Source organism: Mycteria americana, chromosome Z (assembly GCF_035582795.1).
Source record: "Mycteria americana isolate JAX WOST 10 ecotype Jacksonville Zoo and Gardens chromosome Z, USCA_MyAme_1.0, whole genome shotgun sequence".
In the NCBI taxonomy this organism is placed as follows: domain Eukaryota; kingdom Metazoa; phylum Chordata; class Aves; order Ciconiiformes; family Ciconiidae; genus Mycteria; species Mycteria americana.
In genome coordinates, this window is record NC_134396.1 from 43,786,811 (window position 1) to 43,802,262 (window position 15,452).

Below are 15,452 nucleotides of genomic sequence, written 5' to 3' on the forward strand. Positions count from 1 at the left end.
ATTAGAGAACCTCTTTGTCTGACAGGTTACAATAATTATGCAGGTATTAAACTGGATCTTGGCTTACAAATGAAGAACAAATAGCTCTCTAAAGGAGATAGAAAGAAACTGAAAAGTAGCAGAACTCCAGATAAACTTCTGAAATACCCCTAAGACTTCCCACTCCTTTAACTGCCTTCCTTAGCAGACCCTTGAAACCCCCCTGAAAAAATGCAGTTCTTATTTCAGTGTAACATATAGCCAGTTACTGAATACTAAAAAAAAAATCCACCTTCTGGATATATTTATCATGAAACAAAAGAAGTATCAGACTATTACTAGAATCACATGCATCAAGTTTACTAGAAATTATTGAAAAACCAAAGCCATGGGAAATTTGGTTAACTTTGTGCCAATTAGTCCTTGGTAGTTACCATTAGAAAACTATCGATAATACAAAGCAGCAATAATTGATGCTCAAATGTTTCTATGTTCTGTTATCTCATATTAGCAAAAATATACTTCTAATTTACAGATTCTGTTCTTTATCTGTTGAAGGTCCTGTGATTTGCATCAGTCCCTCATAACGCTGCCTCTTTGTCACATGTGCCTTTGGTTTAAACAGATCCCCAGATCTCTCTTGCTGAAAAAATTCAGGTATTTGACTTAACCTATGTCAAGAAGTCATACCAGAGAAGGGGCAAGACAAAGCTCTTACTTAATGCAGTCAGATATATCTGAGTGAAATAGCTTCTCACCCAACAGGAGCTCTGCAAATGCAAAATTTAAGTGTACTCAGGATCTCTAGCTAAATTTGGAGGATTACTTAAGCCTCTTTAAATGTAAAAGTTAATTTTTTGCAGCAAAGTTTGCAGACAAAATTTTACCTCAATCACTTTTTTACCAAAGCACGTAGAGGAATGGTTAGAACACTCCCCTTTGAGCAACCCTTGGAGAAAACATCCCCCAGGCTCCTTTTTGCACCATTTCCCTCTCTCTGCTACAAAATCCTTCTTAGGCTTCTGTCTGGTTCATATGTGTCACCATGAAAGTATGGTTAAGGCTTTTATTTCTTTTTTCCCTAGACAACATTAAAAGAGGGACTGCTATCGCAGTGTGGATGGCCTGACTCTTAGCAGTGATTGCAAAGGAAACAGGTACTCTGGGACCTAATGTCCAAAAGTCAAAGCTGTGGCAGACAGGCGCCTGCAGTACAAGGTAGACTGCTAGTCAGGTCTCTCATTCAACAGAGACCAGAAACATAAATACACATTGCACAACACATTAAAAATGTCGTGCCTTAAAGGATTTGTGGTATCTGATTTTTTCCCACATACCTTTATTATTCTCACAAGAACCCAAGCATAGTTGGCACCAGTGTATCAATTCAGGCACTATTCAAATGGAAAAACTTTAATTTAGAGACCTTTGATACTTGTTCTGAAAACACAGAGGAAGTAATCATCAAGACAGTTTTATGAGTAGCTTGTTTTTATATGCTAGCTTTTTCTTTAGGGGATGTCTCTAAAGGGTCGATAAGCCATGGTACACAAGTAGAATACTTATTTTAAATTGTTACCAAGGTTTTATGGTCTCTGACATACAGAGAGAAATCAAGGTGCTTCACATTTCTCCAGCCTGTGTTTACCAACACACTGTAGACTGACTTCATCTTAGCAATGAATATGTTGTTTTCTACTAGTATTTCTTTGCTAGGTTAAAAGTTAAATGCTTCTTAGCTATATTTCCTTGTAACTAATTTCGCAGAGAGAACCTCAGCAATTTTCTAGTGAAGGCCAAGCATGGTGGTAACAAAAAGTAATTTTTTTCAGACTTTTTTTATTTCCAATATACAATAGGAAAAAGCGTATCTTTTTTTTTAAAAAAAAAAAAGAAGTTGCAGAAGACCAAATCAGCACAAGATTATAGATACAGCTATTAAAAAATCTGAAAGTAAGATTTTCTCCAAAGGTTAATGAAATCCTATTTCTTCAAATTAAGATATGCTACCAGATTCTTCACCTTTTCTCAGGGGAAAAATACTAAAAAATTCTAACATTACAGGGCAGTATTTAAGGACTGGTCTTCTCTACATGTAGTCACTGTTTGATTGCGGATCCACTAGTCCTTAACCATAGAATATCAGAAATCATACTATTACATCAAAAACACTTGTGTTTTGATTGCTGTACCTCTCATCAGAGCTCCGAATCTGGCTTATAGCTGACCTATAAAGATGCCCAAACTGAGCTCCTAATGAGAACATCCAAAAATCACACTGGTTCATGTGTAAATACAGATGCTTTGTAAGCCTGGGCTGGTTCTACCTCTGAGGGTTAAATATATCCTGTAAAAGCATTGTCTTCTGAATCAAAATTTAACTCTGAAGCATTGACCAATTTAACTGTCTAGTACTTTGCTCCATCTCCTCACCTTTTCAGCATTTAATGTTTTCCAAAGTACTGCATGTGTCTGTTTCCACAGTGATTGCTGAAAACCATTCACGTGGTTGCTGCTTAACCTATGAGTGGAGTTAAAGGATTATCCTGACAAGACACTTTCAAAGCACTTGTGGTTTTATTAACCGACTGCAGCCTTTGAGCATCACAATCCAACTGCAGTTAATTAGGCAGCTCTGAGCATGGGTTTTTTTACTTCAGTAAGTGTGTGAGGAATGGCTTTCTGATGGTCCAGTATATATATAGATTTCACTGTATCACAGCAACTATTTGTTGAAGTAACTTCTGTTATCTTATTTTTAAGCACATAACACGCACTTTTTAGATGTGTGGGCAGCCTAGATTTTCTTGATGAAGAGAACATAAATCTTAACGTCAAACCCTGTGCATTACAGACACAGCATGTACAATCCTTACAATTAAAGAACATTCCTTAAATTGTTGTTCATGACCACTCCATCTGAATTTGGAGACATAACATTACTTAACAACTTGTTGAGCATCTACTAATGACTGGTTTCGAAATCCCCAAGACACATTGATAAAATATATGCTCCCAAATATATTGATGAAAAGAAATATCACCCTTAAATTCAAGAAGTCATTCTAAGTGAGTTGCAATGACTAACTGGAGAGTTACACAGTTGTTTGGTAGTGAGCTTAAGCGACTGTTTACAAAGTAATGAGCAAAATAACCAAACTGTGATCATGAGTCCCCTCTCCATTATCGTATTTATCCGTATTTTGTGAAGTGGTAACCCCATGGCTACTGGTCTGCTAAACTGCGACTTGAACACAACAGCCATCTCTCCCGTATTAACTCCTCACACACTCCCTCTGGCTAGCTACTGAGTTTCCAGCGCAGCGTGCTGTGGAAGCTGGCAATAGGGGCAACTGTGCATTCCTTGGTTTGCTTCTGCTATCCAATGCCCTTAAAAGATCATGTTTTCTTCAGGGTCAACCCCAAAGCAGACCTCAGGCAGCCTGGTGCATATCTACGTCTTCCAGCTGCTACGCATCTGACTCACAAGTATCTCCCCTGTGTTGCTCCCTAGTGAAAAGAGTCAGAATGAGCTATTGTTAAAATCAGACTATGTGGCCTCACATTTTCCTTGCTGTCACATTTTCCAATCAGTTGTGCTTCTGTAAAGTCAGTGGAAAATACTGTCATCCTCTGCAAGACCACAAAAGATGCATTAGCTTGGAGGCTGCAGGCTACAAGCGCACACAGAGGGTGAACCACTGAGAAGCACCGAGCTGTAAATTGTCCCCTGACTGTCTGCTGCCATAGTGATACATGTAGGGTAATGCCACGTTAGAACAGAACAAAGACGTTGTGAACTTGAACGGGATACGGAAAACAGAATGTGTGTGCATTTAGACATAAAGAGTTATAATAGACATTGAGGTTTGTAAAAGGAACTAAAGGCCGCATCATTGTTAAGTTGTTAAGAAATAATTGTTATCACTCTCAAGATACTGTAATTGAAAGCTAAGCAATGCTGATGGGACCATCAATCATGCAAGTTAAGGGCAAACTACACCAGGGATTTGCAGCATCGAGGTCTTTGTGCAAAAAGCTGTGCAGTTAAACGAATAATCTATAAGCTGTTGGCATACTTGTGGAGGGGCGCTGGCTTCCATTGCTGAGATGTTCTAGAAGTAATAAAATGCTATGAAATGTCAGCAAAACCCCACAGTTAAGGTACGTGTGTGTGTGCGCTTGTGTGTGTGGCTAGGGGGATTTAAAAATAGAAGGCATAGGAGTTTTATATTTAGTCTTGAACACTCAGAGGTTTCAATTCAGGACTGCCACAGCAAATAGTTTTAGCACTAAAGCAGGCTTTACCTATGCCAAGTATGCAAGCACATTAAGAATGAGTGGAAAGAATAAATTAAGTTTACACTTTCCTATGTGGTAAACTACACTTGCCATGAGATGTCCCAAAGAAACTCTAGTACTTACTGGAAGTGTTCAGGAGTACATGTAATTTTGGAATATGAAAAAAAAAACCACTGAAAAGCAGAATACCTGAAATTTAATTGGCTTGCCTTAATATGACTGAAGCCACATTCTGCTGGAAAAGAACACTTTTGTCTAAGACCTCACAATGTGATACCTCGATTTTATGATTACATCTAAGATGTTTCTATTTACGTATGAAAAATTCAAAGATATATAACCCTACAAAAAATACCCCAGAGACAGTATCATTGCAAAGTCATGGGAGAGAATGTATTCAATATAATTCATTGTTACTCTTGTTGAAATACAGCTTCACTTTCAAAGATGTGAAAGTGTTTGTTTAACATAGTTTAAAGGTCATAATTTAAATATTAATTAAAAGTCTTCATTATAAAGCAAGCACCAAGCCAGCAAGCAAACTCTCTTCTCCTTTTATCTCAGGTACTTACAAAATAGAAGAAAAATTGAATGGAACAGAACTGGTTTCTGTTTCCTGCATGAGCCTATAGGTACCGATGTGACTGAATTTGTCAAATGTCATTGTACTTTAACGATATGCTTCAGCTTTTTATCAGCCTTGCCAGTTTCTCCAGTCTATAATTTCCTGTCATGCAGACATTTTTTACCCAGGTTGAATAGTTATTAATTTCCATTCTCTTCTTCTCAGACAATAGTAAATGATGCCAAGAGACTCAATCATTAATAATCAGTAATGGGACAGTATAGAGGAACTAATGGTAGACTTACTAGAGCTCATCACCCTGGGAAAAGGAAAGCATTGCCTCCTTCTTTTGCCATTGTTACTTGCTTTCTCAGGAGCGACGATGAGAGATCACAATGCAAGAAGTCATTTGCCTGTGCTACTACAGGGGTGTTCAAGGGCATGTGAGTTGGAAGGTAAAAACACAATTTGTCATCAAATTCCTTGCATTTGGTACTTGCTTTCTTTACGTATGGTATGATGTAAATGTCTGATTACTGAACTCATTCTGTTAGGTTATGTGATAAAGCTCATCTGCACACCCACCAAGGAGCACAGAGTGACAATGGCAGGAGGGGGAGCCCAAATAATACCCTGCCCTGGCTGCTCCCAGGCCCACCTCAGGGCCACCAGCCCATCAAAGGCACATCGCACAAGCCCCGTGGAGCCCATGGGCAGGACGGCAGGCGGGGACCCAAATTAAAGGCTCCTGGGGAAGGAGCCACCTTGCCATGGCCCTCCCAGGGCTGTCCCAGGAGAGCCCCAGCCCATGCCCAGTGTGAAACCCACCACCAGCAGCCACCGGGAGCACCCCCAGGTCACGCTTCTGACTGAGGGGGGTTGCTGCCCAGGGCTGGGGGACACATTGTGGGTGCAGAGGAAGAGCAGCATGGGATCCTATAGGATTTATTAGGGGATGTTTGGGGAGGGGCCACACAAGGTTTGGAGGTTGCAAAAAGGAGGTTGAGGTGATCCAGGGAGGACCAGGAACTGGAAAATGAGGGGCAAGGGGGCAAAAAGGGCTGGTGGCAGGTAAGTAGTTGGCTGGTGGGTACACTTGTCAGCCATGCCCTGTGCCCAGCCAACGCAGCCTGTCCCAGCTGCTCGCCAGAGTCCTTCCTCACTCTGCCACTGACGGCTCTGTGTTTGTGTGTATGTGCGCACGTGTGGTGTGTGTTTGTGTGCACACATGTGTGTGCACATGTGCACGTGTGTGTGCACACATATGGCGTCTGAGTGCAGTGGCTGGGGTCAGGGGTGGGTGGGAGCCCCGCGTCTGTGGTGCAGTGACCACAGCGGGTGCGGGTGTGCAAGTGAGCGCGCAAGTGCCAGCAAGGATCACGCTGGATGGGGTGCTGGGCTGGTGAAGTGCCCGGGAGTACGTGGGCATGGGGGTCTCCCGGGGCGAGAACACAAGGGGTTTGGCTATGGTGAGAGGGGAGTCCCAGCCAGCTCTGTGTGCACGTGTGCGTGTGCGCACGAGTATGGGTGTATGCGTGTGCAACAGTCTGTTGCAGCAGCTGGCGTGGGGCTGCAGCCTCAGGGGTTGTATGTCCCAATGCCAGCAACTGGGAAGATTGGGATCGAGGGGCAGCTGCTGAGCTGAAGCTGAGCATCTGAACCGGCTGCCAGAGGGACCCACCTCGTCCATATGTGTGTGTATTTTGTCACTTGTGGACCCCCATCCTGCTCTGCTGGAGAGAGGAGCAGGATGAGGCCCTCGGTGCTGCCTGTGTCCGTGTGAGTGCTCTGGGTGTCTGATCCGTGTGTCCGGACAGGCGTATAGGTAGGTACGTATGTGGTGTATACGCGTGCTCTGTGTGCGTCTGCCTGCTGGGAATGCATCTCCAGCCTTGCTGCTGGTTGGACCTGAGGATGTGGAGCTGAGCAGCCTTGCCTCTCCCAGGCTCTTGGATCCGGCAGGATATACTGTCCTGCAACCTAAATACATATTTTTAAAAAGTGATAATAGAATTATTTCTGTGTAAACAGATTAATGACTTATCTATCCATACAGAAACAAAAGTTTATTTATAACTTTAATATTTTTTCAAGGATAAATCTCGAGCCTACTAGGGGACTTGGATTCAGCTCCCGGACTGATTTTTTTCTCATAAAAGGCTTATAGCTTGTTGGCAGTTTTGTCTGAAACGGTGCTGCCTGAGGGCTACAGTCTTGACCCACCGATGATCTCAGTGCAACTGTGAGGAGGCCTGCCAGGCTCAGCTGGTCTGTGCAGAGGCAGAGTGCTCATCTCCGTGAAATGGCAAATACTCAGTTTAGCTCACCATTTAAATTTTAGCCAGCTCCCTACTATTGGAAGCAACTATATCTTATATTCCTGTTTACTAACAGGATTTGATGTGCAGGTTGCACATGCAGATTCCACCTGAAACTAGTCAGGGTTTGTGCCATTATTTCCACTGGAGGAATATTTCAGAAACACATTCTTCTGATGATTTGCAATTGCCTTTAATTTCCAGTCTGAAGCCACTCCTGGCTGATCTATTTTTCTTTTGTGTATAACATTGGTTATACATCTTATATACCTTAAGAGTATACCTTAAGTATGTTTAAATTAAAGTATGTTTTTTTTCTTCCCTAGCATTTATCTCCCGATGCTCATAGAGAGAGTAAATGTATCCTTTCATGCCACTAGTTTAAATAAGCCAACCATTTAAAAATTATGTTCACATTGCATATTTGGCCTGTGCCTGAGACTCCTAAATTTTTACTGCATCCAAAATAACACACAGCCAGGCACCAGCCTCTCAGTTTGAAAATAACAGCTAACAACTGGGAAGCAGTAAGGAACAGCTTTCTAAGCTGCCTCTTAGCTGTGACTGACTGAGCTCTCCATTTTAACAGTTAAACCTAGCCAGACTGGACCCTTTCCTATACTGCTGCAGGTAGGAAGCAAATCATGCCTGTCCACCAGCTTCCTGGGTTCCCTTTTCCTAACCTAAATAAACTAAATAAATTAATCTCATTAACCTAAATAAACTGGGATCATAATCTGGACTCCAGAATACAATCTGCAAAGAAACCAAGTATCAGCCTAGCTCTTTCCAGCAGTTTCAATGGGAGGTAAATGGCCAACAGGGAGACATCTTAATTGTCTCTTAGTTGCAGAACAAAAGACGACACAAAAAGAAGTCTGCTTTAATAATATAGGCATACACTTGTGAAAGGGCAAAGATTATCAGAAACATTTACTTGTGTGCATAGGCTGGTAACAGACTATAATACTGATGACCTAGACAGGATCAGTCCAAAATGGAATAGTTTGAAATATCCCATGTTTTTTAAACTGATTGAATTTTTTAAAGCATCTAAATGAAGTGAGTTTCCTCATCTGTAAAGTGGAGATTTTCAATAAGTACTATTACGTATTTGGACTCAAGTCACATTTGAAAATACTATCCTAAGTATCTTTCACTGCATTTATTCTATTGGTATTCAGAAATAGCTCGTGGTGTGCAGTAAAGCAATAGGATGCTGTCCCATCCTTTACCCGAATGCCTGCAAAAACCCTGCTGGGAAGAAGTCTCTGCGCACATTCACATTTTGTTTCCAAAATACCTTTTCACGCACTCTGAAATGTTTTATTTGTTTGTTTTTATTCCAGGAAAGAGTAATCTCTTATTGTTCCCTATACACACAAAGACAAGAGGAGACACATTCACAGAAACTATTTGTGGGAGCAGGGGGTTACATCAGGCACCAACAATATTACAGTGGAGTTTCTCTAAGAACCTTTATTTTGTGTGAATGTCCCTGTAAAGTCACCTTTACTTCATACCTTTTCTCACTTCGCATCAATTACTTTCTGCGGACAAATCAGTCAAGTATGTAAAGCAGCGCGTTATACTGCTAATGGCTGTAAGACACCACTGGTACTTGGCCTTGAATCCTGCACTGCCCCTGTTCTGCTTGATTTGATGTGTATTTGCATATCCTGGATTTCCGACACTCAATGACAAAATTCCATTTAAGATTTAACATGTGAAATAAATAAGTATATAATACCAGAAATTCTTACCATTTCTATGCTGATACACACTTTTAAGTTTTGGCTACAACGATTTCCACTGTTTATACTTGTTCCACGTGACCAGAAATGACAGCAATTTCCTCTTCTGTATATCACCGAAGTTTTGAAGAAGCATCTTAAAGCAGTGCAATACAAAAAAAATCTGGTGCTGTGCCCTACTTGACCCCCCAAATTCCACTTTGCCAGCAGATCCTATTTGGGAACTGGACATGTTTTTTCAAATGCATCACGTCAAGACGTAAGCAATGTGTTTAGCAGTTGTCTCCTGTGTATTAGCTTGGGACAACAGACGAGAACTTTTAGAACAACATGAGGCAGAAATTCAGTCCCTAACCATCTTTTTCTATAGGCACGTAATTCAGAGAGGCCCGACTGCTGTCTCTTCTCAGTCAGCAGGATATGAGCTGTGCCATTTCAGAACCTGCCCAGATGTCATAGCTTGGTCCATTTTACGTGGCATCTGTCACACACATGCTTCTGCGCCAGCGGCTGGACTAGAGCTGCCTCAGAGCTCCCGGGCTCAGCTGTGCAGCGCTGGTGCGGGACCACCTGCCTCTCGTCGTGCCGTCAGGAAGTACATCATATAAAGCTGCGATAGCCTGTGACAGCCCAGACCCAAGCACCCAGGGACTGGGCAATCCGTCTGTCTCAAATCACAGCTGATCTTTGTGGCTCTCCTCAGTACGCCAGTATAAAAGCGCACTGAAGGCACGTGTTGAGAAAATTTGAAGCTTCTTTTCAAGACTGGTGATGTTAAAAGACATGATCTAAATTTTAGTGGGAGCACAAGTTATAAATGATGCAGAAATTATTTCCTGAATAATGGAAATTATTGATGATGAGCAATGGAAATATAGATGATCTACTTGAGCTAACCTTGTGTGGAGAAAAAACAGTCACCTTCAAAGGCTAATTTAAACCACTTTCAAAATATTGTACCTTCATTGCTACAATGCATACCCCTGCAGGGTGCTGTGTTTTGTTTTGTTGCACACCCTAAACTGCTTCTACTGCAATGCATTACAAGACATATTTTTTGTCATCACTCTTTGCGTGCTTAGAACAGGTTTTTCACAGAGGAAATTACTTCAGCACAGCACTTCAGCTTCTGTTAGTCAGTTTTCCACTGGGAATGCATGGATTTTAGTTAATGAATAATATGGAACACAGCTACTGCTACTCTTCTTACCATATGCAAAGTATGAAATACAGAGGTTTTCTAATATGAGAATATATTTTTATAAGGAGACCACACTAGGTATCCTCTCCAGAAAATCCACTATGTAAACCTGCTATATGCTACCCAATTGTTTTAAACTAACGATAATAGGAACATCATTTTTATATTCGGAAATTAAAAAAATATACTAAAATACGCCATTCTGAAAGAAATTACACTATTTATAGGAGAAATCATGTTTCATGGATATATGATTAAGGACAAGCATCTAATAGAATACAGTCACCCTTGCAAATCATGGCTTTTCAGGAGAATTGTCTAACCTATCTCATTTTACAGACTGGAGCTTGGTAAATCTTCAATATTTCTCTAGTGTGGGACTTGGAATTGTCATGCACTGCTGGTCTCAACCCCTCCTGCAGATTGCTTGAGTAGCCTCCTGGGTACTCATTAAAATAAAACAACTGTCTGAAACAATAAAACTGCTCTTCTTTAGCTTTTCAGTTTCAGCCTTTTGCTTGACCTCCACATAATTGTGAGAGGAGATGTTTATCACCGAGGAGGGAAGAGTGGTTCCTTAGCAGACTTTAGCCTCTCTTCCCTTTAATGTTGCCCCAGTAGAGAGATATGCATCTAAGTATTCAACTACTTCTGCTTCCAAGGAGGAAATCTGCTATTTTGGTCTCACAAGCTTCTTGCAATGTTTCCCTAGTGACTGATACTGTGCATTGCAAAGGTCTGTCTCCTAGAGCTGGCAAAGCCTGCTCTGAGCCTTTGGATGGTCCCGGCACCGATACTTCTTGTCACCTCCTGTTACAGCCACCCATGGATGCCGTACATGAGTAGCTCGCTGTACTGGAGCAGGTTTACGATAATATACTATTCAATGGTAGCAGCAATGTAATGGATTCATGTCCTGAATCCGACCATGATGCAGATTAAATCAGATTCTTCTTCCTCTCCTGACATGCTTTAAGCAAAACTCTTCCTGTTCTTACTTTGGGAGAGGAAAGGGGATTGTCAAAGGGGGAGGAGGGGGCAGGGGGAAGGAAAATCCTTGACTTTAGAGATATACTTTTTATTCTCAGCTTGTATCTGAAGTACATCCCACTTAGTTTAGTAATAGCAGACACTACCTGTCAGCTCCTTGACATGGCAGGACACTGATTTCCTTTTAATTGTATGAAAACTTAAAACTTATTCCATGTAATACCTATTTGTGGCAGGCTACTCAGAACCCACCTCGTCATTATTCACAGTTAATGTGTGTCAGGACTTGCCAGAGAAACCAGAGCAGGGAGGAATTAGCAGTACCATTGGAGCCGGCTGCATCAGTCCCAGCAGAGCACAGAACCCTGTCCTGGGCTTCAGCTCCACGCTGCTATGCCAGAGCTCAGTAAGTGCTCATTTCCAATCAAGCACAGAGACCAACAGCCTGGCCCACTGAATTAAACAGTAAAACTCCCATATAGTACATGGGAGTGAGATTTTATCCATTTAACTATTTACTTATCTTGGAATTTTTAATATACTAATCCCCTTGGAATTTTTATTATACTAATCTTTGCACTGGAAGTTGCAGAAATACAAGTTACAATCTTTACAACGGGTTCTCTTTTGCATAAGGAAACTTTATACAGCAACATAATAGTCTAGTCTACCTGGTTAGCACGGTCTTATTAGATAATCTCCTGTGATGTGTTGTTTCTGGTGATTTTAGTGAAACTGCTCATTTTAATCATACTTACCAGCCCGGACACATCTACTAAACACTAATAGAACAGTGTGGGTACTTTATGGTATTCAGGGCACGGGATTTGCAAGTGATGGCACCTTCAGTATTGAGTCAGTAGGCACCAAGAGCACAAATCTATGTTTACCATGTTTCAGTGATAACAATTTCCTGTATAGCATTGTTCACCCAATTTTAGATTGTCTTTCTCCTGTAAGGGCCTTTAAATAGCCTTGAAGTTGCGAGCAGATGACATGGTAATCCTTTGATTCCTTGGATAACACAATTTTGACTAGGAAGACCCAGCAGGGTTAGCCCACATGACAAACACTCCAAGATTTTCAGTGCCTCAGTACAAATACACCAAAACTAAACAATGCCACTATACATACGCACACACACAATGATAACGTCTGAAAGGACTCTAGGTTTGTCTTTTTTAAGTTATCCAGAGACATAAAGTGGATATACTGATGCCATGAGTTGGTTAAACACTCTGGTGAACAGTTAGACAGCTTATTCCCTGGTTCTTCCCATCAGCAATGTTTCCTGCTTTGTGACTTGGGACGAAATCTGGATGCAGCACCTGTCTGCAATGCCTCAGTTAAAATCCCATTGAAATTACTAAGATACTCAATGAAATCTTTAAATTCTGGATTAAAACCTGAAGGCCAGAATGTCTAATGTGTTTTATTGGGACACAAATAACACAGACAGGTACATATTGGAACTTCAAAATAATGGCAGCATTACACTTAATTTTAATAAGCTCCTATGAACTATGGAAAAATGGGGTAGCCAAACACCTGCTTTTCCAGATGCCCGAACGATATTTCAAAATCCAGCTTCAAGAGTTCAGCTGAACTAAGGTTTTACCAAGAGCTTTGTGAACTAGAACAGGCAAATCTTTCTGAAAAAATAGTTCAAATATTCTCATTTGGATTAATTGCAAATGTCTGCTTCCCTGTGGTAGCACAGCAAGAGGCCGCCTCTAACGGATTTTGGCTCAATCTAACAATTGTTAGCCAAATCTAACAATTGAGCCCCCTCCCTATGGCGCGAGATGAGTGGCACCAACTTAGTGGCACCAACTCGCTTCATTTCAGGTGTACAAAGATCTTTTAGCTGTAAAAATCCATGTCCTAGACAGGTAAAATAATTCCAATTATGATGAGCTATCTTTGCTTTCAGAAAGCTTTTAGTTTGCCCAAGTCTCAGTTGTACATATTGCTGCTCTTGAAACCACAGCGCAGGTAACAGCTCATACCTGCCTCGGGGATGTCAGTGCCGAGTATGTGGTGATCTTCAGTCTTTGCTCCAACACCTCCCCCTTCTTCTTTATTTTGATAGCAGAATATTTACCCCTCCAGTTGGTAATTTTTGTGATACTCGGAGGCAAAAAGCTTAGCAGAGTCTGCTTTTTGGACAGTTACAAGGTAATGAAAACAAGGTAAAAAACAGTCCAGGAAGGGAATAAAGTGCACAGCAAGAGAGAGGCAAGGACTGCTGTGACCTACTCAGTTTTTGCAAACTTAAGGTATGTAATTCTATGATAATAAGTGTTCCAGCTTCTTAACATCCCCATAGGAAAAAAAAGTCAGTAATAATTAGAAAACAAGTTTTCTTTCCCATTTTGCCTTTGCACTTCACCATCTATTCTCTATTAACTGCTCTCTTCATTTGTTTGCTCTATCTTCTCTCTTGAGCAGATAAAAGGGTTTCATTAAAGCAAAGCCTAATGCTGTCAGTGGCAGGAGAGCTGCCAACCCTGGCGGTTTTATTAAGTCTATTAAGCTGACCTAAGCATGCTAATACTTAAATAAATTCCTTCTATTCACAGCAGCCCTTTGCAAATATTCTTTCATCTCATGAAAAACTAAGTTATGCAATTCAAATGAGTAATAAAAGACCAGACCCCACACTCTACCTTATCTTTTTTTATAGATATAAACTATATATATCTACAGTTGTGTCCTAAGAGAAGAAGCAGCATACTATCAATTGTAACCTCTGCCATACCAGAAGCACTTCTTGAGATTACAGAAAGGTCTAACAACAGCTTCATGAAAGTATTCCGTTTCAGAGATTATTAAGAAGAAACCAGCACTGGACAATCAAAACAGAACTTTTTTTTCCAAGGATTTCCTGCTGTAGCCCGTTTGCAGAGCAGATGTTCTAAGCCTATCTGAAGAACATCTGTTATACCCATCTAGTATAGTTTATCTCTAATTTATCCAGACGTCAAAAAAACCCCAAATTCTACAAATCACTGACATCTTCTGTCACTGCCATAGCACTTAATATGGTAGAAAATGCTCTGAAGAATAACAAGTGAACTACGTAACAGTGCTAGTTGGCATCACTACTTATTGAAGTAAAGCCTTTATCCTCTTTAATATCATTTGCCTTTCTTCAGGGCTCCACAGCTCCAGCTATTACTTCATGTTTAATTGAAACAAAGTTTTTAAAGCAACAAAGCATTGAACATTCATCTCTTACATAAGAGAAAAAAAAAATCTGTAGCAGTAGAACAGTTTCAGTTCAACAAAAATCTTGAAAAAATTGAAAAAATCTTGGAAAAAAAAATCTGAGGCTTCTAAAAAAAAAACAAGAGTGCTCACATAAAAAAAAAAAAAAAAGAGAAGACTGATCTTAATTCTTCTCTCCTGAAAGATTAATGTCATTGTTTAGGTAATGTAATAAATATGGGGGGGGGACAGGAGGGAGAGGGCACCACCCTGATGTCTAATAGGAAACATACTCAATAAGCAGCATGATTTATTTAAGTGCACATTTACCTGAGAACTACTGTCAGGAAACTGCAGCAATGATGATGGAGCAATCCCACAGCATCATTTCTCCAGCCATTTGTGATGGCCATAACAGAAAATATTGGCTAGCAATAGCTGATTTTGTAGTCATTCTCTGTTTTCAGGTTTTGCAAAGGGCACTAGAGACCTTACTTGTTTTAATTCATGCAAAATCATTATACAGGTAGAAAAATAATGAAAGGACCAGGGTTCTGTGAATAGACAGGATCATATTTTAAACTCAAAACCTAAACTGTCCCAATAAAAAAGAAAGCACTCATCTTTGTAAGAGTTTAGCAGAGAAAAACTAATCACACACATGCCTATTATTATAGCGTAGAATTTATACACCAGCTACTCCAGTGAGGCTAACACGACATCAGCAACTTTGCACAGAAGCAGAACATCTACCGAGGAGAATAAACCAGCCTTCTCTATCAAGGACTGTCTTTCTGCTTCCCCAAGGAAAGAGAAATTACACTGAAGCCACCTACAGCAGGTGGCAATTGTGTTGCTTAGCCATAGCTGTGGTGAAGCCTTCAAATAAAGGACAGCTTGGCACTTAGACAGTGATGAATTAGGCTTCTTCACAATCACCTGAGTATACCCCTAGGCAATTCTCTTCCATGTTATTTCACTAATTTATTTCATATCCTCGCAGGGTAAAACAGTACTTACACTAGATAATGCAACAGCCTGCAGACCTCTTCCCACACGGCTCAGTTCTGCTGTTCTACTGCATGGGAACACCCGCTTGTCAGAGAACAGAAAATACAGATGAGTTAGAGCAT